The 27,938-nt window shown below is 40.3% G+C and overlaps 1 protein-coding gene across 2 annotated transcripts in view; it reads right to left on the bottom strand.

Annotated features, from left to right (window-relative positions):
• LOC112455306 (protein rhomboid) overlaps positions 1 to 27,938 on the bottom strand; it is a 361,741-nt gene that overhangs the window by 48,301 nt on the left and 285,502 nt on the right. The gene's annotated exons all lie outside the window — the stretch shown is intronic.

The raw sequence follows: 27,938 nt of genomic DNA, 5'->3' as shown, positions 1-27,938 counted from the left end.
TAATGAAAGTTAGTACGTATCACATTTATGCAGTTTTTATTTCAATTCGTTGCTCGTGAATTACTTATAGATTAAGTTACTACAAGTTATATATCGGATTTAAGACTCAGTTAATAAAAAATAGTTGGTAATATCTCTACGACTTTATAAATGTATGAAACGTGTGAAACGTACTCTGTTTTGGCGAGCTAGTTAATAATAGTTCTACCGTAACGTATGTCGCGACTAATATAATTATCCTCAGTCCACTTGTTAAGTAGATTATTAAAAGGACGCGCGAAATAATTATCCAACCATCATTTGCAAATTAACTATAGTTAACCGTCAACTGAATCGCGCATAATTCGCTATAATCTGGGATTCGCGTTCGCGCGCGATCCGGCCCCTTGTGAATCCACTAGAAATCCATCCTCCTTATAGTGAACGGGACGGAGCAAAGCCCTTACCCATCCTCGACCGACGCAAACGCACGGAACTATTCCCGCGCCATTAATTAAATTTCCACCTCCCCTCTCCTTCACTCCCGCCCGTCACGAGCCGGACGCACGAAACGATTTCTCGATTTCATGATTTCTCGACCGCCGAGCTATGCGCTGGGCCCCCCCGTGGCAGTTCGCAGGCGACCGCAAAACTCCGTCACGTAGCTGAGAGGGTAGTAGGCGGCACGGAGGAGAGCTTGGGGGTGGCTTACCACCCTTCCTCTGCTGCCCGCCCCCTCCCCTCCTTGCTACCTCCCTCTTGCATCGTCCGCGTCCTGCAGCTTGCAACGGTTTAACGCGATCCCGTGCAAATTTGTATGCGGCCAAGTTTATATGGTACCCGGGTCGAGCGTTAGTTCCATCTACCCTCCATCCTTCTCCTCGTTCCGTCCCGCTTGCCGCTTACCGCCCGCCATCCCGCTTCAATCCACCACCATCATCCCCCCTTGTCCGCCACCCTGGGTCAACATAGCCAAGAGCGTATCAACACACAAGCAGTGTCTGTGCACGTGTGTCTTTATCACGGTATGCACACATAAGTGTGTATATACGCGGTGTCCAAAAAGCCGCGTACTTGCTGCTGCCCATGAATTATCTGGATGTTGTTACCTAATTTCCAAGCATTAAGCTCCTTGCTGAATAAATTATCTTTACGTTGCGAATAAAGCCTATTATCTGTTTACATTTGTAATCTATATGTACCTCGGTTCGTTAAAATTCCTTAATTTGTAATATTTGAGAGTTCTATATGCTACTAAACGATATCTATGTAGAGGCGAAAATGATCTTAGCTCCTTAGTTTACTCTGCATTACAAATAGATTCGAGAGATAGTACGCGGGTTCCCCGGAACACCCTGCATACGTCGCACACATGTGTCCGTACATACCGATTTCCTCGTGATGAGAGCACGTACGCGTGTAAGTGCAATCTGTGCGTATATGGGCCTTTGCGCTCGACGCGTTCGCAATACATACGCACGCATTTATGAATGCACGTCGACGCACGTGTGTATATTATCGCATTGTATTATGGATGCGCGCGCACATATATACGCGCGCGCCGTGCAACGAGCTGTACGCACATATTCCTCGGAAAGCTTTATTCAATTACTTCATGTTTTAACTTATGTATAAGCATCGTAAAAACATTGTACTATACAGAGCGTGTATGCGCATTGCGCACAAAGAATGAATCTCCCGACAGAAAGAGGTAACTTTTTACTCTATTTTATAAAAATAATAATTTAGTAAACAGAAGTAAAATTATATAACGATAAACTCAACGAGAGAAATGCAAAAGAATATATGGAAAAGAAATATAGCAAAATATTTAAAAGCTATTAACAGAAAAATGAAAAAAATACTTCTTAATATCCATATTTCGCTTAAACATTGAAGAAGACCATTTGCGTTATTACATTCTCTAATAAATTCATCACTTCGCAAATTTTACTCTCCAGAAAGTAGATAAGTTTATTTATCGATGATTAAAGATGCAAGGAAACTTGCGGAGTCGTTTCAGTAAACACCATTCGCAATTAATCTTTTGTCATCTTTTGTCGACTAAATTACCAGTTACCAGTCGACTAAATTACGCTTCTCTAATAATCATTCGCGAATATTCGGGATCCAATATCCATTTATCAATCGAATATTCAACATTGGAAATACCTGTGGCCCAACACATTTGTTTAATCGGACAGTCCGTGATATAGTACGTATCAATTATAAGTAAATATCCAAGTGTTCATATACGAATATGAAATCCTCAACAAATTCTGCGATACTCGCAATCATACTGATATCGAAAATCAGTGGAATATCACTCTCTGACATAACATCCTATTTCTACCATAAAACTCTTGTTGAGCTCTTTCGCCCATTTTTAAGCATCAATACCCTTTCCCGTTCGTATTATCGTATGTAAACTCGGGCCAAGTACGCAGAAGTCGCCCGGGGCTTCGAGCACTACGAGCTATGACGGCGCAATAAAATTTACAAAAATCTTACCGCGCTCTGAAGTATCGCGCAAAAAACTGCTCGGTACGCCCGCTCTCTTTTTCTCTCTCTCTCTTGCTCTCGCTACAAATATGTGGTTACGTGCACATGCATGCTCTTCCGCAGCTGCGGTAGGAAGACTCGCCTCGGATATCACCGGCGGCCAGCTAAGGCGGACACGGCCAAAACTTTAAATTTCGTAGGGAAAGCCCCGACGGCGTTGGCCCATGCTAATTTTACGACGCTACGTCGCCGTGCGTCACCGGCGAGTCCCGACCACCCTCCTCCCCGTCGCTAACCCCTCCTGCTATACCTTGCCTGCTCTCTTGCCCGAAATTCGTGCAGCGCTTCAAACTACGCCGGTGGCTTTTCCACGCGAGCGCCGAGGGCGCCAGGACTCTCTTGTGCGATCCTGGGACGAGGAGGAAAAGCCATTTAGATGTTCTACCGGACGACGTACGATGCACCTGAGGCCCCGCTCCCTGTCTCGCCAATCCCACGGACTTACCCCTTTTGCATTCTGCCTCGCGGCGCGCTGCTTTTGATACATCTTTCTCGAATCGACGATATAGAAAGCACCGTAATTGTGATAAGCTCAATTTTGCTCGAACGTTGAAAATACGGGACAACGTACAAAACCTTCTCTCATTATCGCGAATAAATATAGAGATCATCTTTGCGTGTTTACGTCATTAAAATCTGAATTCATTGACGCTGTATCTGTTTTGAATTAATTGTCCGGCAATTATCACATCGCGCGTACCTCGAGTTAGCAGCCGAAATGTGTAGCTATCTCATTTTTTCCGATTAATTAATGGGTCACTTGACGATAACAATCATGCAACATTGAAAATTAAAGGGTCCAATAAATTATTTTCGATGTAAATAAACGACTAAATTTAATTTTCTTCGTTAATTTCCAAAAATTTTTATTTTAACTAAAAATGTAGTCTATAATTTACAGATATATCGAATCAATATATCGAATTCAAAATTTCCTTGATTCACGCAACAAAGAATTTGTACTTATTTCACACACAACTATTATATTAATTTGCGTTATTTCGAAATATAATATACCGTTTGATATTATTGTATACGTTTTATTCTGCTATTTCCAATTTGCGCGTACAGTCCGGATGTTTGATATTATTACGATCATAAAACTGCTCGCAACATATTATATTTCTGCGAATACACATGTGCTCACGGTACAAATTACTGTCCAAAATTATACGGAATAAACGGCGTGGGAAAAAGTTATCGCGATACCCTCCATCATGCGTTATCGATATTCACTTCGCCGAACACTCACGCGAGCACAATGAGCAGAGGGGGCGATATTATATATCGAAGCGAGCAATATTGGGATCCGCCGTGCCGATCGACACGGGTTCCGGCGGCGGGCTATTATTATTAATGCATATATAACGGCGCAACAAAGCGATCGTTTAATCGGCGCGGCCGATGATGATTTCGATCTGATTCGCGCGCGACGGGCCCGGCATTACGTATTACGCTACAATAGCGAGCCGGGTGCGTGTGCATCTGCGGAGAATAATAAACGTTATTGCGCCGAATGCGACGTAATTTGATAATTCGCGCCCCGACCGACAATAGCGTTAATGGATTACACCGCCGGCGACGCTAATTTTCAACCAACGCCGAATACTTGCTGCCAATTCGCTAACGTAATTACTTGCGTCGCGTGGCGAAATGTGATAAGAAAGAAAAGAAAACGCATCCGTTTCTTTCTGTTTACATTTATTTAGCGCACGCTATTTTGCACTTTATTCCGTGAGGCAATCAACCACAATTACCAAACAAATTATAAGAGAGAAAATCAGGGGAAAATGTTCGATAATTTACGTTACGTTTTACGATTCGCCTGTTATCGTGACAATATTTTCGCAAATGTTTACGTTGACCCGGGAATGGAAGTTCAAGGGAGATGCGATGATGGGAGACCGCAAAGCCCGTCGTTTGCATAAACAGAGGAACACAGGGGAGGAAAAATGCGGAGGAAGAAGCGAGAAGGGTAGCTAAAATAAACAAAAGAAAAAGCTTGAGGAAAAAAGCACGGGGTTCGAGTTCAAAATCTGCATTTATTAACTTGACTGAACGTGAAAAAGGAATGAGAAATGGGAGGGAAGGAAGAGAGGTCAGACAGGTAAAAACAAGAAGAAGAAAAAGAGGGAGACATTAATATTGTCTTACAGTAATCTCTCTAAAAATTGGGGAAGAGTGTACAGTGAAGAAAAAGATATAATATGTTAATGTAATAAATAAAACTAGGTAATTTTATTAAATTTCATAGCTCTCCGAAATGAGAGAGTAAGGGAGAAAACATCAGGGCAGGAAGAGACAGCGAGAAAATTTATATCAACTTTAAGCATAATAGAAAAAGATAATACGTTACATTTTAAAAAAGATTCATGCTGTTTCAAAGCTCTACAATTAAATCTAAATGTTTATTCTAGAAAGATAAACATTTTCCTCTCAGGAAAAATAATGTATTCTCTTCTTATATAATATTATATTGAAAAAATAATTCGCGAAAAATATTTGCAAGATAAAAAAATATACCGATGAGATGCGATGCAAAATTCCTTTCGAAACTTCAAATTCCCCTTCGCCGGCGGATGTACTGTCGCATATAGGTTTTATCACGGTCATTTTCCAGCCGTATCGACGGAAATCTCCCTTCGAAGAAGCCACGAGAAATCTGCATAGGGCGTAAAGTACGCGCTAAGGATAGGAGGGGTACCAATTTGAGAGCAGCGATGAAAGCGGAAATAGCGGAGTAGCTGTATCACGTGGCGCGAAGGTAGAAAAGGATGACGTTAAATCCGGAGGATTTAAGCTGGCGTTCGTATACATCTCGACAGGATAAGAAGGGTAAGGACTCGAGAGAAGATGACAGAGAAACCGTGCATTGCGTTAGAGACGGAGGATTTGGCCAGATGAAAAAAAGCTACGCGGATCGCGTCTCTCGTCTCGGAAAGTGCGCGCGCTATACGCTCGAACATGCCGGAGGGGAAAGCACGCGCCGTCAAAGCGAGAAAAACCTTCTCCCGAGTCAAGTAAAAAAAATCTCCGCGGTAAAGTGACAGAAAGCGCGAAATGAGCTGCTATTATTTCATCTGTCTCGCGGTGATTCGCTCATTCGCTCGCTTGTCGGAAACTCTTTTTCTCTCTTGGAAGCGCGCATCGTGCGTACACGCGCCGACCGAGCGGACGCGCGCGCAAAAGGAAAAATACGGGTGTTTTGGCCACGGTTACGAACAAAAGCTGTCTGGCACGTACAAATGGAAAATGGGGTATACGAATCGGACGGCCGCGGCTGGCCACCGTCAAAATTACGAACGGCAGAAAACACAAGACCGCGGTCGAAACGCCGAGGTCGAATTTCTTCTCTGCCTCGGTCTGTCTGCCGGTGGAAGAAAACAAAGGTAGAGCACGAACTGACAACTAACGCGTCCAATTAAAAGTGACGATGCATTAGATAGAGACGTTGAAGAGGTTTGTTGTGCCAGTTGTGCGTGGGGATATCAATGCACCGCAAATACAATCTAGGAAAATACACCGGTTTTGGAATATCAAACGGATATATTCCCCGCGTGCAGCGTGCGACATACGAGGCATTCATAAGTTGTAAAGTGAGTGAGAATCGAAGAAAAAAAACTGTCTTATCGATATAAACGATAACACGCATTATGCGTTTTCTGAATTCTTTATATTGCGATAAACGCAATAAAATATGGAATATATTAAAATTAGAAATTAGAACTTTACAAGTACACAAAGATAAAATTAGCAATTTTTCATACGTACTAAAATTAGAGAACATTAAAAATGTATCGTCGCAAATCAAATTTAACTAAAATCGTCATTTAACATACTAAGAGAAATGTCGTGTCGTCAGAGAGTGATGTGTCATCGTGGATAAATTTCGAAAATAAATACATTCTAGTAAATGCAGTAATGGAAAATTCGTGTATAAAAAGCAAAGCGTGCGATTTCCCATGTGTCACGTAGAATTAAATGCATTCAAAATATTCTATCATTAAATTAAATTGTACTTGTAATACCATTTTACACGCGACGAAAACGTTCGATCGATCAAACAATATTAGGAAAAGAAAAAGCAAATAAAATATACGGTTAATTACAACTGTCAAAATTACGAAATCGCGCGAAAAATAAAACGGCAACCTCGATAATACAAATATCAAGCTACGCTAATTGTAAGAATTTATCGTGTCAGATTAAAAAATGCTATTCATATCGACGAGAGCAATACGTTCGCTAGCGTCAAAAATACGCGCTAAAGATTACGTACGTCTGAAAAGGGAGGTGGTGACGGGGTGGTAGCCAGCGAAAAATCGTCCCTTACACGCGGCGCGCTTTCATCCCTGTCGAAAGACGAGTCCTGCTCGATAGACCGTCGGAGTCATAAAAAAAAGGGCGACGACGGCGACGGGTTGCAACGATGGCGGAAGAGGAATGACATGCATCGGGCAGAATTATTTGTTCCGACGCGATTCGCGAAAGGGCGCGACGCGACTTTCTTTCCTGATAGACGACGCGACGAAATGTCGCGTCTGTAAACGAGTCCGCATATGTCGCGCTGTAGGGATTTTCTTCCTCTTTACAACCCGACTGACGACGTAACGGCTGAGTCCCCGCGGTGTACTTTTCCATTACCGCGCGCGTCCCTCTTTTCATATGCGCGCGAGAGATCGCGAAACGCGGCAGCGGAAAATTTCGCGTCACGATGATGACTTGCGGCGCGTGAAAAATGAATGCCACGGTTGTCGCATAACGCCGTACTAAGAAGTTCCGTTACAGCATGGAGAGTTATGTATTATACGTATGCGATTTCAGAAAATTTATAAATGGTATTTGTAGCATTGCCTATATTTTACATATTGGTATATGCATATATTTTTAAACAACCTTCATTCAGTACGATTTTTTGACGAGCTGTAGAATTGATTCTTCTTTTAAATAAATTGCAATAAAGATGACTATTTTTATATCCTACTTACATATTTAATACTCAGCATCAAATGTTTCACTAACTGAATAATTACTAATTTCAACAAACAATCGTTTGTTTATATTTTCTATCAGTATAAAATTATCTTTGACTTAAATGTAATTATTATTAATAAATGTATTTCTATGCTGCACTCGCATGGAAACGTTTTACTGCAAGTATTATCGCGTCATAGCGATCGCCGAACATTACGCTCGCGCTTGACGTGAAGCAAGTTTCGCATGTCAATTCGCAATCTCGACGTTACTCTCCCGATTCTTTTCGCTGGCTCTGTACGTAATGGCGGCGTTTAATCGTGACCACTCAGTCGAAAGAAAATTTCTCTTTCTCTTTCTCCCTCTCTCATTCACATTCGTTCGAGCGTGCTTCGACCGCGCGCGCCGCCGCTATTTCGGGCGATAACCGTGGCAGTTCCCGCGGAAAAATGATTTTTCGTCGTGAGTACTGTGCATTACGCCAAGGAAAATATCCCCGAGACCTTATCTCGCCTTGTATTATACACAAATGCGTCATGTTAAAGACATTTTAAGGGAGGGGAACGATCGCAAGAATTATCCTAATGCCGCGAACTGTAAATGCATAAATTTGCGCCGCAAAAAGAACATTATAAAAACATTTTCAGATAAATTTTTATTACCACTATCTTCCACAAACAACATGAGCCTAGATAATAAATGTTAAATAAAAAACAGTTTAAAAATATATAAAATAGGTATTAATAAATTATAAAAGTAATGTGTACGTTTTTAGATTTATTTAAATATCTTATTTAAATAGGTATTCTTTAAAATTATAAACTCGCCAAATGAAATCATAAGTTAATTTTCAAGATACTTAATTGGGTCTATGAAAACTCTGCACTAAATAAATATTACTGCCGATAAATATACCAAGAATTCGTAGCATTTTTGCCATTTCAGGCATTCATTAAAAAGTTATGGAATGTTCGCGTTTCTCGATGAAAACTTCGGAGCAAGCGGAGTTACAAACGCAAACACGTTTTCTTCTTGGAGCCTATTCGAGTTTCTGTACCATTGCCGAAAACAATGCTCGCATCATTGCGTTTAATTCATTGCGCGTATTGTTCGCTAACTATGCCAAACTTTAAACACGCACATACACATATCTACACAGTTAAATGAGCCAACTATTCTTTCTCCCTCTCTCTTTCTTTCTCTTTTCCGACTTGCTCCCCGATGCGAGAAATAAAAACGTCGGGGTAGAGACATAAAAAAGAGCCTCTAATCCTACAGCTACGAGAGGTCATCCATTTGACCCGCGTCCTCCATGGAGGGAAGGTAAAAGGAGACCCCAAGGTACACCAGTGATTCGGATATCGGGATCTTGATACCAATGGGAGCCGCGTGGAAAAAGGCGGGCAATCGGATGTACGATTCGTAGGTCGGAGGCTGGAATTAGCCGAGGTGAGCACCGTGAGAAGGACGACGCCGAGAGCGGCATTCGTTTTCTGTGGTACCTCTCGAAGCACCCCCGAGAACGAAAGAGAGAGAGAGAGAGAGAGATAGATAGATACGATAACAAAAGAGAGAACGTGTGGCACGAGTGGAAACGGAGAAAAAGGGCTTAAGCGAAAGTAGCAAAGGGTATAAAAAATTATATAACATTATGAGACAGTAAAGAGGTAGTAAAGAAAATGAGGAGAAAAAGGACAAAGTAATCAGAGAATATAAAAATAGATGTAGCATATTAAATATTGAACGAGAAGGAGAATTAATGAAAACAAAACATTAAAAAAGTGAAGGATATCAAAACACTGAAAGCAATAATAATAATCATTTACTGAGGTAATTATAAAATGTATTAATTCTTTCATTAAGATACTGTGATGACAAATACACTTTAACGCTATGTAATTATTTCAATTATTCTTATAAATATTACGGAGAGAGAGAGAGAGAGAGAGAGAGAGAGAGAGAGAACAGAAATTAATAAAAATATGTAAAAAAAAGGAATTCGCTCGTTTTCTTTGAATAATCGCTCAACAAAATCGAATTTGTGAAACGTCGTGCGAGAGGGTCCGTCCAAGAGAAGATCACCTTAAATTTCCCTCGCGCTCGGCCGCGTCCTAAATTTCGGTCGAGCCTTGGAGCGTATTTACGACGGAAACTCGGCGGAACCGGCCGGCTCGGTTTTAACTTCCGGAACGACGCGACGCCGAACGGAAAGCGAGCTGTTTATTTCACGACGGTGTTTTACAAGGGGATAAAGCAACGACTAAAAAAGGGCGGGGGTAAACTCCTGTAATTACCGCGGGGAGGAGAAAAAAGGGAACCAAGATGGTAGCTCGCGGCTGATGTTGTTCCCTTTAAGAAGATTAGCGTTTGCGCGCAATCCGGTACTTGATAATCGATGGTACCCAGTGTCTAATGTAATTTAAATTAGCAGCTATTTAAATTAGCATACATCCGATAGAGCATGTAAGAAAAATGTAATTTTTTATGTTGCGTCACAAAATGATTACAGTTATTGAAAGTGCATTAACGCGTCAATAATTAATCAATAAATATTGCAGAGGTTGATGCCTGCGAAGAATACCAACAATTTATATACAATACATATATATATATAGACAAAAGTAATAAAATGTAGACTTTAACTGACTACAGTCGCTCACTTTATAGAACATAGTCTTTAAAATAAAAATAAAACAAGTTTAAAGACGAAATAAATTCGCGCTGGCAGGAAGGTAAATGAGAAACAAGGAGAATTTTCCTTCGATTTTCTCGATAGAATCGGACGTCATTTAGCCTGAGATCGCGTGTTTTCGTAATGTCTTCGTAATGTTTCCCATCTTTACTTTTAAAAGTCCCGTTATTTTCAGCTGCCTAGATTGCTCCGCACTCGCACTAAAAAATTCGATTGCCAGGGGTATATACCCCATTGCTTTATCGCACACAATAGTTCCCATTGTGTTTAATTCGAATCGAACATTCATACATAGTTCTCCAAACGGAAGAGATCGAAACGGAAAGGACGGCGACGTCCGTTATACATACACTCGGCTCTCGTGAAAACATACGGCCGAAATTTAAAGAACGCGAGAACGCGAAAAGTTTCCGCTAAAAAGACGGAATCGAGAGAACAGAGAAAGAGAAAGAGATAAGGTCATGGGAAGAATCCGTATTAATACTTACGGAGATGAAGGTAAAAGAAAGAGAACGAGGGAGAGATGGTGGAGAGAAGTCCAAGGGAATGATAGCGAGAGAAATAAGACCATCGATAGGAGGCGGCAGCTATCAAAGGAATAAAGGAACCGCGGGAGGAAAGGTCCACGCTATCTTGGTAAAGAAGTCCCTCGTAAAAGGGGTTGGCAGGTGGAGGGTAGGTACGGAAGAGAAAGATACCGGCGTGGAGAAAAAAAAGGCAGAAAAGATCTGAAGGAGTGAGTGAGGATCGTTTCTGCATTATCTAGAAACGCGGCGAGTAAAAAAAAGCGATATCTTCTCTCTCTTTCTTTCTTTCGTTCTCTCTTTCTCTCGCGTGTCAACAGCACCGCGATAGTCTAATATGTACGAGTTCGCGAAATTGTTGGATGAAGCTGCTCGCGGAAGGAAACGCGTCTCTCGTTTACATGTAAACGCTTTTTGAGAAGAGAAAGAAAGAGAGAGAATTGAGATTGAAGACGCTCGCGTGCGCGCGTTGTAAAGACGCGGGTTTTATAGCGGGAAGTTGCGACGCTTCCCCGCCCGACGAAAAGCCGTTTTTACTTTCATCATCCCTGCACGCTGGAAGTGTACGAAAAACTCGGTTAATTGCGTAAATGTTCTGATTTCAATCTAGTTTTGATCTCAAAAAGAAAGCGAGACATTGATCTATTGACGCATACTGGACAACAATCCATTTTCTTGATAGCTAAGCGGAATAATAAAGTCATTTCGTTTTAAATCTAAATTAAAATATGTAAAAACGAGATAAGTACATCGCTGCTTTCATATAGCTTCCATGACTGTGTGTCTGATAATTCATTTGTAATATATAATCGTGTTGCATCATATGTATCAAGTTATAATTAAACAAGGGAATTAATCGTTCACCCACCAATAACGTAAATTCCAGTCGAGTCAATGACCATGTTTCTACTATGCATAATAATACCGTAATTAAATTAATAGAATGTAATCAAAATTAATTAATATTAGGTATTCATTTAGAAGATAACGGAAATAGGCTGAAGAGAGAGAGAGAGAGAGAGAGAGAGAGAGGGGAGGGAGGGAGAGAACAAATAAAATTAACTTCCTATGAACGCGGGATTAGCAATATCCGCGCGATCGAATGATAATCTTGCCGCAATCTCACGATAGCAGCTTTTAACATTCTCGCAACGTAGTTACCATTTCTCCTTTGGTCTTCTTGTTTCCAGCTGTTTGCACTGCTGTGTGCATATATAGAACGAGATAAGAGCGGAAACTCATATCTATACTAACTCGCGCGAAAAGTTCCTCGGGAAACGAGGTAGAAGCGCAAAATAAGAATAATGAGACGCGACGTGCCGCACATCGAAGAGCGTAGAAAGAAGAGGGGTAAAGAGAAGAGGAAAAGGCGAAAAAAGAAAGCCGCGAAAAAAGAAAAAGTTTCCGGCTGGAAGGAAGTCCGTCGTAAAGCAAAAGAAAGACAGCGGCACATCGCGAGACAGTGGAAAAGCGGCGTGCCGCGGCGGAAGAGGATCGTATTTGTATCATCCACGAGGAGCGCGATGCGAAGAAAAAAAGACCGCAGAAGAGAGTGCAAAGACGGGGGAGGAAGGGGATCATATTTTCGCGGCAGACCACGACTCTTTTAATGTAAAATTGGAACATGTTATGCAACGCCGCCGGTAACTTTTACTCACCATGTTTACCGGGGAGCTGAGAAAAGCAACTCGAAAATTTCAACGAGTAGAGGAAGACAGGATTTTCTTTGCTCCGTGCCCGAAATCCGACAAAATGTCAGTTGTTTCTACATCGTGGGGGAAAAAGATCGCATTCGTATCATCCCGCGAAGAGCGTGGAATATATTCGCGGAATATATCGTGGAATATATATATCTCATAGAGCGGTAAATACAACGAAAAAATATTTTTTTAATACAGAGTCGCTTAAGCGTCCTATTTTCTTCTGGTCGCCCTTCTCACAAATGTGAAGTAAAAAGCAATAAGAAACTCTTTCGCGCAGCTCAAGGAAAATAACGAGAATGAGAATAATCGTTAGGAGGTGAAAGGTATTAGAGAAAAGAGATGAAGTGTCTCTTTTCTTCGAGGAAAGCACCTTTCTCGTTCTCGCCGAAAAGAGACGAGAAGGAAAACAGCACGGTGAGAGAGAGAGAGAGAGGGGCGGGAAAAAAGCGAGGGAGATCGTATCCGCATTATCTGCAAATGACGTGGGCAAAAAGGAGGATGGGAGGGAACGGATGGACGGAAATGTCGGAGGCGGGAAACGTGTAATCCGCAAGAACCGTTTTAATACGAAATTATTGTCGTCCTCGCTGGTGCGCGCACTTCGAGAACGAGGCTCTCGTTCCTCTCGCGTTCCTCTCTCGTCCTTAAGCCCAAACCGACACGCCGCGATATAATCGCGTTTTAGTACTCCACCCTCCCCGGGTACAGTCGAGTCCACCCCTCATTCTATTACCCACTGCTCCCGCCGCTCCTTTTTATTCCGCAGCGATGCAGTACCAGCCGGCGGCGGGTGCTCGAGACTTTACGATTTGGACTTCGTTTAAGAAGATTAGGTTTACACGGATCTTAGTTTTACTTGAATTTACGAAATCGCATCCCGTAGGAGATAGGTACCTACTCACGCTCGGTCCTCCGGGCTTTTACCCAAGTTTAAAGCGGCAAGTCCAAGCGAGACCTCTTAGTTACGGGAGGGTGGCAACGAGAGCGAGAGAGAGAGAGGGACGTGATGAGAAGGATGGGAAAGAGAATACGGCTAGCAAAAACAAAAAAAAAAAGTAACGCGTTACGACTGATTGTTATTTCGGAACATTTGTTTCCGCAGGAAACGATAAAGGAGAGGACAGGAAAATGGAATTGGAGGGTAACGTGCTTGTTATTATCCAATGTAGGGAAGATGTGTTGAAAACCGTCATGGATGCTGGTGGACTTAGGAGAGATTAAGTTCACCAAAATGTTAATTCTCCTACTTGTAGAATTGTAAAATCGCGTCATGGAAATTTATGATGCAAACTTCTCCGAGCCAATGAAATTTGTTTGAAATGGTGTCTTATTTAGCGCAACAAAATTTATAATGCGATATTTATGCAATTTTCATTGAATGTAACTATCACTAAATGTCATGTAAAGTGCGCGAAATAAAATTGATATAAAATTCTGTTCTTTGTGATAAGATTTTCACGGATAGCATCTCTTTCGCATCTATTCAAATCTGAATCTGATATTTATAAATAGCGAAGACTTATATTTACTTTTCAGAAAAAGAACTTTGACGGTAATATCAATTTTATATGCAGAGACGTTGATTTCTTTTATTCGATCGGCGAACCAGGAAACTCAAACAGAAATGTAAGAATGGTCTCCATACTTGAGGTTCGGCTTTGTGCTAACAACATCAAGTTTCCCTTTGTAATATACGAAAATAACATTTGGAGATAAGACTCGTTCCATGGTTCGAGGAATACGCGTGGAAAATAGGATTCCATTTATGCGATTTCAACGGTCCTCAAGAACACATCTGTCACGTGTAACGAGAACGCAGTATGCTTTGCTAAGCTCATACCTCGTTCTTTATGCACTTATTTCTGCGCGTTCTCTTCTTAACTCGTTTTCTTTCAAGCAATGGCGCAAGATCGCATTGTGAACGCGAAGGATAAAGCTCGGAAAAATCCTTAGAAAACGTAACCTCAAGAAAAAGAGAAAGGTTAAAGATGCTTTTTTCCTGTATCTTAAAGAGTTATTTATTTCATCATAAGTGAAATTCAGCTCTCTCTCTCTCTATCTCTCTCTCTCTTCTCTCCTTTCTGTATAACTTTACATATTGTGAAACACATTTTTCGCGTAAAGATGATACATGTGTACAATTGCAATGCAAATATAAGTTACGTTTACGAGAAAATATGAATGCAAAAGTAATAACAACAGTTATTTATGTAATTATGAAATTTTTAATTAACGTGGAGATGTCGCTTTTGAAGATTACAAATACGTTGCAATTTTTTTCACCCCGATTTTGGAGTAAAATCTCTCTCGCAATTAAATAAAATATTCGGCAAACAAGGACTCGCGGAAGAACTGTTATTTATGATGCTTAGAGAGAAAAAGGCAGAAGTCATATTACGGTGTAATCTTAATAACTGGGATTTCAGTTTCACGCAAATTTACGAAATCGCGCTTCGAGGATCCGAAGTTTTATGCGAGTTTAATACTATTACAGGCCAATATTCTCAGAAGCGATAAAATAATGCAATCCATTTTCGAGTAGCCATTTTGCTACTTTTTCAAGTATAATGTTAAATAATATTATTTAACTTTAATAAAATAATAGTAAAATAATTAACAATTAACAGATAACAATTAAAAAACATCGTTAAACATATTAACTATTGTATCAAAATGCTTCAATTAACGTTATAAACGATGTAATATTTACTACCCGCTACATAAAATAATAATAATAAAGTTATGATTACTAGGCATTACATTATAATCAAATTCCACGGTTAAATCAAAAGAGCGCGGACGCGCATACGGATCCTTCGATTCAACAAGAAGTGGAAACGTCGCAGTTCCGAACATTCGTCCCGCTGACACGGGTCTGACTCGTTGATTCTGCATAATTCAGGAGGCATCAACCGCGCGCAGTTACCGCTCGTCTCCTTTTATTGCCAACCTTATCTCTCATCCACCCTTCTAACTTCCGTTCATCTCGGTGGATATCGGCGCCGTGACGACTCGCAGATATGAAATCTAACTCGCCCGTGTGAGAACACGACAGCACTTTCGTCAGGCGTCGACGAGCCGAGATGGAAAAAGAAAAAAAATCCGCCGTGGAAAGGGAGTTATTATGTCGTGGAACGCCAGCGCTTGATAGTCTATCCGCATTGTAATAAGCGAGATAAAGTTAACGTGAGAACGAATAAAACAAAGAAATAAATTAATAAAGAAGGAAAGGACTGTGAGCTATAAATTGTGCGTACAAATTAAATGTTAATGTAAAGATACACTGTGAAGTTTTTTTACAGTATATTACCGCTATCGCAAGGTTTCGACAGCGTGTAATGATAATTCACCGAGAAAAATCTGATCGGCGTCGATATTCCGTCAAAAGCAGTCTCGTCGAGAAGAGTCGTCTACAATCGAATGTCATCCACACTGTATGCTATCATCCGACTTAAAATCTCCGGTGCCGTGATTGCGCCCGTCCATTTCGTCGTAGCTACGTTAGCGCGTTACGTGACGGAGTTCATTGATTCTGTACAGAGAGATGTTTCCGATTGTGGAAGGGAGGACAGGGGGATGCGAAAGGGATCGGAGGGATGGTAGATGGCGTGGAATCGTCGTCGTTTTAATTCTTCAACAGAATGAAGCTCGGGGCATTCTCTCATCCGTGGACCGGGGCGCGATGAGATCGGCCGAGATTTTGGACGATTGGCACCCTCCCTCGAGTTCTTTTGCCCGCCTCGCCGGCAAATGGCGGGTTCCCGTAAAGAAGAGAATTAAACCACCGAGTTTTCGCGTGGAAACTTTCGCCGCTTTCTACTCCTTTCCTTTTTTCTTCTTTCCCGTCATTCCCTCTTTCAGTGTACTTGCTTTTTTCTAAGTTTCACCCGCGGGATCTGTTCTATCTATTCTATCCACCGGATAGTCAATCGACATTGAGCCACGTTGTCGGTTTGCCCTCTCCTTCCCACCCCTTTATCCTTTGCTTCTCCTTTTGTTTTCCGCGCGATCCTGTTTTTCTCGTTTCGCGAACGTTTGCAAAGCACCGTTCGCTGCAAGTTATCCATCTTTCTTACCCTTGCCGGGCGGCGAACTTCTAACCAGCGACTCGCTCCCGCCCCCAATTAAAGGGGAATACCAAGAAATTTTCCGTAGGAGGTTTTCCTATCTTTCCGTACCTTCTTACCTTTTACTGTACTTCGCGGGTTTTGCTATTTCCTTTTGAAAGCGGGCATTCTTCAGGAATTAACGACCGCCCTCAAGGAATCCTCGCGACGGTTTCTTTGATCCTTCGATGGTCGAGCAAAATCAAAGCGCGCTTCAATATTCATCAGACGTACCAATGCATTGTTAGCAATAGAGTATAAAATACATTTTATATAAAGATAACAAAAGTCATAGCTATACAATATGATAATCAATTGTAGAACAATATTAGGGAATTTAATTTAAAATTATGTAATGCTCCTCGTTTTAAATATATAAAAATGGACATTACAGATATATATATGTTGAACGGGCGAGTAAACTTAACAAATGTTTATTTAGAAGAACAATATGCAGAGAAATATTTATACTTTCTCTTTCTACAATACTTTCAGTAAAAAAGGGAAATCATTGTTGTATAGCAGAAAAATTACTGAAAGATTAAAAGATTCTCTTCTTTCCGATCGTCTGATTTTTAATTTTACCGTTTTGATTTTCACCTAACAAGCACACGGAAAAAAACCGCGGAATGCATTTTTCACGATATGACTGGGTTTTTCATATGTTTCAATCTTTGACAAGTTGTTTTTCTGGAGGAGCGCAGGTATGTCATTTCGAGCGCGCGCGTTTCTTCCAATTTCAATCCAACAATTCGTCGAGAGATCGATATCATTTTTCCAAGCGTTCCGCCGCAATTTTCCTTTCATTCCCATCATTCTCACGGACGAGAGAGAGCCCGAGCTCGAAAAATCCGCGGGGATACGCTTTCATCATTTAGCAGCGCTGCCGCGCACTCTTATTCATTTTTATTTTTACGCTCGTCCCTTACCGGACCGCCGATAATCCACTTCTCCTAATTAAAGAGCGGTACGTCCCCGTAGGACCATCCGAAAAGTCCTCGCTGCGGCAACGTTCTCCGCTCTCGGTCGTCATTCTCTCCTCCCCAATTAAGCGCGAGCCGTTCCGAAAACGTCGTCGAAACAAACGAGAAAAGTGAAGAAAGAGAAAGAGAAGGGGAGAAAAAAAATCCAACCGGATTCCCGCGTTTTTCTTTTTTATCGCGACGTTCCGCCACGTTTCGCCCGAGAGAGGGTGGCAGCGGTACAATCTAAACGCGAGATCAGATTTATATTTATTCCCGCCTCGTTCTCGCCGCGGCCACTCGACAAATGGCCACGCGAATAATATATCAAAGCTAAATCTCACCGCGGAAAATGCGGGATAGCGGCCGTGCGCTGCCATCGCGTCGCCGCCACCGCGCCAGCTGCCCGGCGCGGCGGTTCGTGTCGTCGCGCGTGTTCCATCAAAACTTAGACCGAGAATCGTGTCCGAGCTGTGCGATAATTGCCTCGCGCGTTAATTAATACTCCAAGAATATTGCATCGCAATGGCGTATTTCTTGCGCCGTCTATTAAACGACTTCGAGTTGTCTTTAGAATTTGGAAAACTTTTCTGCCGAGTACCTATGATAGTCTCGTAACTCGACGACCGCGAGATATAATGATTTATTATTCATTATACGAATTCAGTGAAGATAGGAAAGATTTATAATTGTCACACACAAATGTGGATCAATCTACTAATTTAACTAATTAAATAATATCCACGTGTACGGCCCAATTAATTTATCTAAATCAAAGTAAAATTCGCGCTTGACACCAGAGAGCTATCAAGAAGAGTAACACAATGTTCTGAACACACGTAACGTTTGTGTAGTATTTAGGAATATTAACAAATGGAAATGCACGTTTGCGTGCACCATCTGCATATGACAGACGGCAATCTCTCGCGATCTATTAGCATTAAAGTATTAATGACACTGTATTATTAAAGCAGCTGTCACACACATAATCTCGCACGTGCGCGACATTATAAATCGTAAACGCTCGCTCGTGCATTTGTCCGATGTCGACGCGGAAGGGAAGTACCGGGGCATAAGCGACTGCGGTGACAAATGAAGAAAGAACACAGTGACGAAGAAGCACGCTATCGTCTGTTACTGTGCTAGACCTTAACATAAGCTTCCGATGAGTAAAGGCGTGAGTTTGTTACAAAAGAATTCTAACATCTTTTGAAACATACCTTCGCGAGCTATCGCAAAGAAACGAATTCGAACTTCCGCAATCTTGCAGCTCGCGCATAACGCAACCTTCTTCGGTGTTAAAGCGGAATACAGTTGGTTCTACGGTTTTGTTTTGCGAAAATAGTATCTCGAACGATGTTATTCGAGAAGCTTTGGGTGAACCTCGGAGGGATATATGTATGTAAAGAATGAAATATTATATTACGAGTTCGCCTACCATAAAATACCAACTGCAAGAAAAATCGATATAGAAATGTACATATATCCAGACATTTCTCCCTTGTACAGTCGAAAGATCGCAAACAAAGCCTTCGCAAATAAAGAAATTGGTCAAGATTGCTAAATATTAAATATATTTTATCTTTATTTCTTCGCTATTTTTAATTGATGATTATTAATTCGCGATTAAAACACACATGATCGCAATTAATAGTCGTTTTCGTTCGTACTAATCGTAACAAAAACTTTAAAATGCAACATCTAAATGGGAAATGAGTACGAGAGTATTCATACCGCGCTATGTCGGGTTCATATAATAAGTGTCTCTAAATCGGGGAAGCATGGAGAGATTCCACGTAACGCGGCGGAAAATAGGTAGCGACGCGGAATCCCGCGTGAGGGAAGCCCGAGACTGCCCGTATCGTCGTAAATCTTGGCGCGGTTTTCCCCTCCACGATTTTTGGTCACGCGTGCCGAGTTTATGCTCCGAATTAGACTACAAAGGGGGAATCAGCGGTGGGAGGGAGCGGAGATGGGCCGAGGTTTCCTTCTATATGTCTGCGGGAAAGCACAGTGGGTTTTTTCGAAATTGCCACGTGCCCGCGCCCGTCGCTTTTCCACAACATTGGGAAAACGCCATATGGCCGAGGGTGGATTCGTGCTGCTCTCCCCTTGGTCGCGTCGCGACAACGATTTCCGTGTCTAGACGACGCACGCGACACGACTTCGCGCGTGGCTGCTGTTTTCATTCGTGCGAGTATAGTGCTTTGCCTCGAACGGCAGGATAACACATGATTTTAAAAATCTTAAATATAGAAAAAAAAAACTGCAGCTTCTCTATTTAGACAATGCTGACACGATCGATGCTAACATCTAAAATATTTCCATGTAATTTAATACCAATTCCGAAAACCAAATATATAAATTTTTATTTTATCAAAATCTACTTGTTATTTAATCGATGAAAATCTGAAATAAAAGCCTGAATTTATAACAAATATTAACGGAGATTAAAATCGCATTTTAATCTCGCTTAATGCGTATACTTCTGTTTTTGAGTGTTACGAGAATTTAATCTCATTAATGTTCAAGTGTATAAAACGTGCAATAATGTTATAAAGTATTAAGTGCTATAACAAATAATTTACTACATTTAATATTCTCGTACATATAAAATATTCAAAAACATTTTATATATAAATGTTCTTTAATTATCTCGGGAATATTGAACATTGCAATAAAATAAATATTCTTACTCGCTTTACTATTATTTTTCACTCTCACGCATATACATTATATTCATCCATACTATAAGATGGCAAAACATTAAATGCGTTCTAAAAAATTCATATAATCGATATCAAGTCGACTCAGTCTTCTTTTCCCACCCGACAATATTTTCCTTTTACGCAATTTTATTTTTTTCAACTTCTTTCCTTCAAAGGAGATTTCCTCCCTTGTTCTCCTAACACAATCCGTTCCCGACATATGTTCTTCGGAACAAAAAAAAATAAAAAAAACTCTGAAACGAGAGAGCAACACGTTTTGACAAATTAAACGGCTCATGTAACATGTCATCAAGAAAATAAGAAACACGCCGCATTGGATACGCTTCGTTATATGAGTTAAAAAAACGGGAAACATCGATTTTAATCTACAAACTTCGAAGATTTCGGAATCTTGTTTCATAAAATTACGAAACTTCTAACTTTTAACAGAATTATTAGTTCTATCCCTATTTTATAAAATATAGTCATAAACTTTAATTGCAGAGTTTTTCAAAAACACAACATTAAATATGCCCGTGTTTCTGATCATTATCACATTTTCGAAATATTGACATATTAAAAAATTATTTAATTTAAAAAATTTGAATAATACGATAAAATTACGAAATTTATATGATATTATATAGATATTATCCTGTAATATTTATACGTCGCAATTTTCGTCACAACTGTTACAGTTTTATGAAACATCTGGAATAAAATAATAGACTATAAATGATGAAAAATAAAATGTCTTCCTTGCGCGTCTCACCCATTTTGGATTTTGTCACCCTTTTAATACTTTCCGCCCCTACGTACGATAAGCCGTGCAGCCAGCCACGTCCGGGTCTATAAAAATATTTTAATAAATAACCAAATGCCTCGATGCACAGATTTTCAAATCCGCGCGGAATGGAGATACGACGCGCGTTACATCCGCGCGCATCGCGTATGTTGCGTGCGTATATATCATCCCGCGCGGGTTACAGAATAGGAAAGAATATGCGACTGTGCCCGTGTTAATAATCCCCCGTATTATCCGGCGATTTTTATCCCTCTCGGCGCCGTGGAGAGCGCTCATGGAAACGCGTATTTCATTCGAAACGGTTGACAATAAAATTCCCAGAAAATAAAACTGTAATTCCCGCAGAAAAATGCGACTTCCCTCTAAAAATGCAGCGCGCGCGCCGGCAAACAGAATTTAATTCTAGCACTGCGCGCGCCAGTTTGTTATTAATAATCGTACGCTCTCCCCGGCGCCATCGCCGTTCATTTCGCCCAATGTGTCTATATATATATATATATGTGCAGAAAAAAGTAATGAAAAACAATTTCGCGGCGTGTGGTTCATTACCGTTACAATCAAATATACCACGCGGGTAAATCCAACCAGCGGCTCCGGAAGTACTAGCGCTGCTTTGATCCGGCGGGCGCCTCGTTTAAGAAAACACGATTATTATTTCATTGCTACGCACCAATTCGAAATGATGAATACCGAGCCCATTGTGCCCATATATTGGGCGATTTCGGTGGAAAACAGCGTCCGCGCAATTTCAGCTTATGTGTATGTTGCACTATAAGTGAACATAGAACGGTGCACTATTGTTTCTGAGTATTTGTCCGCGGTGACAAAGCGTTATAGTTATAAACGTTTTCCCAAAATATACAAATATGTCATGATGATAGTATTATGACATCAAGAAGAAAATTAATACAATAAAATTAATATAATTTCTGTGCATGTGATGTAGCTTTTTAAATTTATTTAATATCTAAAAACTAGACTTTTAACGAGGCAATTATCACTTGTAAATATAAAACTATACGGAAATATACAGATATGTACGCTGTTTCATATATCTGTATAAACTGAAAGTTTTATAGGATTTTCTATTACATGATGTCCACTATATCATCATTTCCAAGTTGCTCGCATAATGCCGTTCGATGTTTTGTTTCTATTGGGACGAATTATACGAACTGCAGCCGAACGCGAAACCGCTATATTTCTTCATGGACCTGTAGTTAAATCGAGGAGAGCGAGGATCCTCGGCGCGACCATCGATTATACGCGGATAGTGCAGGACAGGAGGAGGGGGAAGGGAAAAAAGAAATTTGTAGCGACGGTGCAATGAAAATTTACGCCAATCCGTGCACCTCCGTTCTCCTCGTTAAAGCGCAAAAACGTCAGTGGACGCACGTTGTAAATCCAACGATTGTCTGGCGTTTAAAGGGTTAATCGATAACGCGGTTATGAGTCCGCCAGGGTTCCGGTAACGACGGCTCGGGCACGGAGCGAACGGCCGCTTTATCGTGTTGCGACACAACGGATGCGCACTTACCGCCCGTACTCTGTTAGCGACGTTATTCGATGCTCTATTAAAGAGAAAGATGATATAGCGCCGCAAAAATAGACAGCGTCACGCTAACAACCCCCGACTTTTTGTTGCAATCCTTGTAGCAGTCACTCCGGCTTTCCGAGTGACAAAAAAAGTGAAAAGTAATAAAAATATATATATAATAATTAGTACGAAATTTTCTTTTAAAAATTGACTTAACATTTTTCCAAAAATCGATATTACGAATAATGTTCTCTTAAAAATGCGACATAACATGATTATGATGAAAATATACAATATTTTTCAATGTTTTACAAAATAAAACTGAGAATATATTTTTTATACTATTTCCATTTTTTTTTCATGTTTATTTCCATTAGTCGGACAGGGCATCGCGAAATATATGCGAGAGATTAAATAGGTGAAAAAAGCGGAAACGTTCATCATCGCAATTAAATTGCGAGCCAATTAAGTTAACGACGCTTCAATTACTTTTATTATTTATCCACCATATAACCTGACTAATAGTTTCGAACTTTGACATTTAATATCATTTAGCGAATATGTGCCGGCAAGTAAAGGGATAGATATTACTTCGTCCTTCGTATCTCGTTCGCGGTTAATAAAGAAAAGTAGTAACGTTAACGTACCCGCGCGTTTGCGTTTCTATTTCATTTCGTAATTCGAAGTGGAACGAGAGTGGAAAGGCGAGTAAACAGATACTATCGTTTCATCGCGTGTACGTGTGTTCACGCGTGTTCGAATAACGTATTGAAAGTACCGTATACAGCGTGTGAACAGAAAAATATTTTACGACTAATAACGCTGTATTAATTCCGCCGTGGCGTCGATTCACAGCAAAACAGCTCTTCTACCTCGCGCTTTGCATTTCTTTCTAACAGCAGTTATCAACGGTTTTTATCAGATTCATGTACTCGTGTCATTGGTTAACTGCGACTTTTAACACGCGTGAAATTTCTTTGTTACTTCTTTGCTTATATTTACCACAAATTAACGAAGACGCGCGATCATATTTAGCATTTAACATCATGCGTCGAGAATATGGGCCAAGCATCGATACTTGGGTAAGCATCCCCCAAACGGGATGCAGGATAGCGGCTCGAGACTAACTCCGCTATCGCGGTTGCATCTACACGCGCAGTTGCGATACTACAACTCTCACGTCCCTTAGCTGCATCTCAAGGTCTATCTCTCTCTCTTTCTCTTTCTCTCTTCCTTCCTCCCCCCCCTCTCTCTCTCTCTCTCTTTCTGCATCCCATAGCGTAAACCACATGGGTCCAATAAGCTTCCGGGAAGATGGTAGCTAGGCTTTGCGGCGCGGCGCGGCGCAGCGCAGCAGCTCTGTTTGATCCCGCGATACCACCAGTTTCGAGATCACGGACTAACCGCAGAGAGAATATCGGATAACACCGCGGGCAGGTTTTGCCACCCACGCTTAAGGTGGTGGATCTCGCTATTACCGGATGGCGGTTTCGGTTACTTGCGGCGTCGTCACCGGTAAGACAAGGGAGAGAACTGCGAAAGTTTTGCCAATTAAGCAGGGTCATTAAGTCGACCGTTCGGTTCATTAATGAAGCATCAAGACACTTATCGATAGTTTGGGTTGGGTGGGCCTCCTCCTCGCGGTTTTTCCCGGACTACCGTTGATGACGATGCTGAATTCAACGATGCTGATTAAACAGCCACGGATCGCCGCCGAGGTCTCGGACTAATGAGGTATTAATGTTGCTTTGTTCCTTCCAGTTTGTATGTTCTTGCGATAGTAAGTTACAACCAACATGATGTAGTACTATCTTACTTCGACACTTGGGTATCGAAGTAAGATATCATATTTGGCGGTACCTAACAATATATTCTGTAGCAAAGGTAATGCTAAATAAAATTTTAAATAATTTAAAGAGAAAATTTATCATTAATATCTTTGTATATTTTCGTTTTATCTTCGTTTTAATTGAAAAACTATTTATATAAATTTACGTTACGAATAATAAATTGACTCTTAAGATTTATTTATTTATTAAAGTCATACTTCAAAACAGGTCTTAGCGAAGTTTTTCAACAAAAATACAACTATAAGGGCCAGTTACACAAGTGTCGGTTAACTTTTAATCTTAGATTAACTCACTCTTCGTCTACTCCTTCTAACATCCCTCTTAGAAAAAGACGAAGAGTGAGTTAATCTAAAGTTAAAAGTTAACTGACACTTGTGAAACTGGGCCTAAGTGTGGACCTCGTTGTTCCCTCTTTTCGCATCTAATAATTCTGATTTCCTGTTCCGTTGTAATGCTTGTTTTCGATAAAAGAAGGAGCGCGAAAATTAACTTATGATATCCGTTATAGTTAGTCTACTTATCCTATAAAACTCTTCTATATACACGCTGTAAAAACCACTATAGGCGGCGCGGCGCGATACAACGCGTAACTTCCCATTGGAATGATAAAAGTAACGGAAAGAGTGTGACGAAGAAAAAGATCGGATTAAAGGATAAGGCGATCCTGGTAAAGTAAGAAAATCAGGAAGACAGAAACTCCGTGGCGTCTCTCCCTCGCACAAGATAAAAGAACGCAAAGAGAACGAAAAAGTCTCCCCCCAAATCAGTCGAGCTGTTAGGTAGTTTCGCGTATCGTGTTTTTCGAGTCGATCCCTTATCAAAAAGGGATCAAAATGTGCAGAAACGGTAAACATTGATGGATTTAATTTTATTAGTTCGATATAAGAGTGGTAATATTTGTTTTTTTTTTTAGACAGTTCTGGCTATACGCAAATAAATATTTGCCTTTGGTTTCACAATATAAATTCGCGCAAATACAAATATTGATACCGATAATTACAATATCATCGTAAGCGCTTTGCTTTATAAACAATATCAATAGGAAGTATAGGAATTCAATTTGTAAGTAAACAATTGAATTTAATCAATTATAAAAAAATTATCAGAAATTGTGTATATTCGAATAATATAATATCTCTAATAAATACTAGTAATTTTTCAGATAAAGCATAAAAGCTGTTACAAAGTGAGAAAAATGTGTCTGGAAGAAGCATAAAGAAAAATCAATATAAACATAAAAAATAAATCTGTAGGTAATCAGGATCTCGAAAGATATCCTGTACTTGCGGAATCATTTATAAGTTTTCTTTGTTTAATAGTTACCCCCCGTTCGTCTCTCACGGAAAGTTGGCGAAGCTCTCAGGGAGTTTCCTGAGAAACTCGAAAAAACGCGGACCATGTGGTCCTTCTTGTTCCGATAAAAAGAGTCTAGGTGAACAAGAAGAAAAGCTCGAATCCAATGAGCTCTTACATGTTAACACACATACATGCATTGACAAAAGTTATTTCCTTTCACCTTCCCCTATCGGACAGGGATGATCGTCAGGGTCTCTGTGTATATCCTGAAGTCCAGCTGGGAGATCTTGGAACATCCTGCGTCCCGAGCTTAGACAGAACCCTCCTCGCTGTATTTCCTGGTTTGGCGAAAGCGCGCAGCAGTAAATTCACGAAACTGTCGTAGGGGATGAACGGGACGAGATAAGGGCGAGAAGGGTACCAACGATAGAGAGGTCAAACGAAGAAGACCCCATGTACCGACACCGAAATGGAAGCTCGCAGTGAATCCTCGTTAACACACACGCGACGCTACTTCTACGTTTGGTTAGATTCGAGAAACCCATGCTTTCCAAAAGAGGAATTCGATCGACCCTTTCGTTAGGGTTAGCCGACCGTCTGCGCGCCTCACCTTTCAAGATCGCCCTTCCCTCCCGTCTCCAGTGGGGAAACTCTATGGATGAGATTGCGTCTCGTCCGAGGATTTCGAAGCTTCTGATCCAATATCAGCGACCGAATATATCGATGTTCGCTGAAAATTTTTGGAAAGCTATTGAAGCTCACTGAAACGTCCGATAATCGAACGACAAAGAATGCCTAAATCTTCTTTCTATCTTTGATCCTCTGAGAGACCGTTAGATTCATTATCCTTGCGGTAAAAATCCAGATTTTTTATAATTGGACTTCAGTTTTATAATTCAAATTGCTGAACAAATATTTTACTAAATCTTATCGTGATTATTAAGATTAAGCTTTTCTTAAATAAAATTTTTCAAAACAAAATTTATACGTTATTATTATGGGAGAGCAGCAATGTAATTTTTTTACAAAGATGGACTGTGCTAAAATTTAAAAATGTACCTCTACATTTTCGACAAGGTTTATCTTACGTTACGAAAAGATTGCGCATTTCTTCGAGAAAGAGAACCAAGAAGAGATCACGTTCCGTTAGAGATATTTCGAAATACGATTCGATCCGATACTGATTAGATGAGTTTCTCGGATAACATGTACGTTAAATAAAATACCTACATCGAACTCGTAATTTAAGAAAACAGAATATATTCTGTTCAAATTTTTAATCAGATATTTTTCGTTTTAAGAACCTGTGTATATATAAGATATGTATTTTCATCAAAGACCATTTATTCTTGAAATAAATCGCGTAAGCTTATGATATCTCGAAACTAACTTTACATTGCTTTTGAAATAAGCAAATTAGTTCGATTTATTCAGTATAGCTTAGATGTATAAATTTGATAGGTCATGAAACTAATAGTGAAGTTATACACAACATGAATTCAAATGCAAAAGGCAAAAAGCAAGGCAAATGCGTTTCCTATTTCGGTTCTCAGTGAATTAAAATAACCTTACTTGATTGACTGAAAACTAAAAAGCAAATAGATGAAGGAAAATGCAAGATTATATTTGTTCGTCTAAAATTTAGATGATACGAAAATTGATTACCTAATTCCAGAGCCAAAGTACAGAAATAAGATGTAATAATAATGTGACAAAAATTTATTTCCATGATATGAGACAATTTAGTGCAAAAATGAGATCCGAAAGATGAAGAAGAGAAACATGCAGGACATGTAATAATTGCAAAATTAATAGTATCTCATTGTCTTTCATTGAAAAAAATTGCCAATTTCTTACTTCATTCTCTAGTACTCATATTTAAAAAAAGCATCTGGTATTCCTAAGGTATCCTGTATAACACGCGAAACTCTCGTGCAAAGAAAATTTCCGTCCTCTCCGTAACTCTCTTCTCGATAGCACAAAGGAATTTTTCGTCAAGGAAACTTCGTGCGATGCACAAATGCATGTCACCAGCATTCTCTGGTGAATTCTTCTTCTCGAGCATCTCATGCTCGATCGACGAAGCGCAGCTTAGATCTCGGTATCGGGGATATGCAAAAGAACATGAGGATATTTTTGAGAATGCGCTAATATAAGACTAATTTAGCGAAATTGTATATAACTGATCACGATGTAAAATAAAAGAAATAGCGAATAACGCGTAACTATATGTGTATATG

Source organism: Temnothorax curvispinosus, unplaced genomic scaffold (assembly GCF_003070985.1).
Source record: "Temnothorax curvispinosus isolate PA1 unplaced genomic scaffold, ASM307098v1 QBEX01000525.1, whole genome shotgun sequence".
Classification (NCBI taxonomy): domain Eukaryota; kingdom Metazoa; phylum Arthropoda; class Insecta; order Hymenoptera; family Formicidae; genus Temnothorax; species Temnothorax curvispinosus.
The sequence above is the reverse complement of the archived record's forward strand: the minus strand, read 5'-3'. Positions and strand labels throughout refer to the sequence as shown.